General features: G+C 43.7%; 1 pseudogene; it reads right to left on the bottom strand.

Moving 5' to 3' along the window:
* Positions 1-393: 393 nt before the first annotated feature.
* LOC116630516 lies at positions 394-785 on the bottom strand (annotated as a pseudogene).
* Positions 786-1,447: the final 662 nt, after the last annotated feature.

Raw genomic sequence — 1,447 nt, 5'->3', positions numbered from 1 at the left:
TGCCTTGTCACTTGTCGTAGTTGCATGGTATGGGTGGCTACATCAGGCTGCCAGGTCTCCCGGTTCCTTTTTTTTTTTTTTTTTTAAATGATTTTATTTATTTATTTGACAGAGAGAGACACAGCAAGAGAGGGAACACAAGCAGGGGGAGTGAGAGAGGGAGAAACAGGCTTCCTGCTGAGCAGGGAGCCCGACGGCGGGGCTCGATCCCAGGACACTGGGATCATGACCTGAGCCGAAGGCAGACGCTTAACGACTGAGCCACCCAGGCGCCCCTTTTTTTTTTTTTTTTTTAAGTTCTCAGCTTATGAATCCTCACATGAAGAATCTGCCCAGCCACCACAGATAAAGTCACTGCAGCATGTTTACTCCTTCTGTTGTCCAGTCTCCAGTTCACTTTTTGCCAGCACCCACGTTGGCTTTTGCAATGCCCCTGAGTTTCTTCATTCTGTTCTTGCATTCCTTTCACAGTTTTCTTGAGGTCTTTTTCTTCTCATACAGGCCATGTCTTGCGAGGCTATGTTTGGGTTCATTTTTCTTTGCATAATCCAAGGAATCCTAAATCATGCCAAAGCCAGTTGTCTTGCCACCACCAAATGGGTTCTGCATCCAAATACAAAGACGACATCTGGTGCAGTCTTGTACATTTTGGCTAGTTTTCCCTGAATTTCTGTCTTAGGTACTGTTGCCTTTCTGGGGTGAAGAACATCCATGACCATTTATTTCTACTGAAGTAGTTGGTTGGTCATGAACTTCCTGCTCCTGATAGTTACTGTGTTATTCATGACGGCAGCCGAGTTTCAAGCAGCTCTGGAGGAAAAGGGCTCTCCTAGTCCTTTTTAGTGCCAACATGATTTCTCATATTCAGTTCTCTTAGCCTCTGAAGAAGTCCAGTCTTTTTGGCCCACCTCCCCATTTCTTGTCCTTATTGCCTTCTGCCACACACACAAAGCTTCCCACTTGGTCTTGCTTGGAATAGGCATTCGCTAAATGTTGGGTGACTAGAATATATGCAACAATGAGGTTTCCTTCATTTTACTCACAGAGAATCCCTAAAGTTAAGACCCACCTTTTCTTTCTTGATTTGCCCCTTGTTTTTCAGCCTGGATGACCTTAAAACAATCTTATCTTTTCCTGCTCTAAATCTGCCTTTTTCTGAATCCAGTTTCTCTTTGATCTCCCCTCCTCATGGGGCTAACGTATCTGATCCTGCCTTCCCATAGTCCTGGATGGCAATAGATTTCAGGATATGGAGATTTTTCTATCTTAAAGGTTCTCTTACTTCTTCAGAATCACTCCTCTCAGAAACTCATCCATTCTCAGTTACAACATCAGGCTATCTTTAAATAAATTGCTTTTTGTTATTTACTTAAACTCTACTTCATCCCAGAGGGGATTCTAGGCACTTAACTGTGACTGATGACAATGTTGTGTCCGGCCAGAACAT

This window comes from Phoca vitulina, unplaced genomic scaffold, assembly GCF_004348235.1.
Source record: "Phoca vitulina isolate PV1807 unplaced genomic scaffold, GSC_HSeal_1.0 scaffold4, whole genome shotgun sequence".
Classification (NCBI taxonomy): Eukaryota; Metazoa; Chordata; class Mammalia; order Carnivora; family Phocidae; genus Phoca; species Phoca vitulina.
This window is presented reverse-complemented; position numbering and strand designations above follow the sequence as displayed.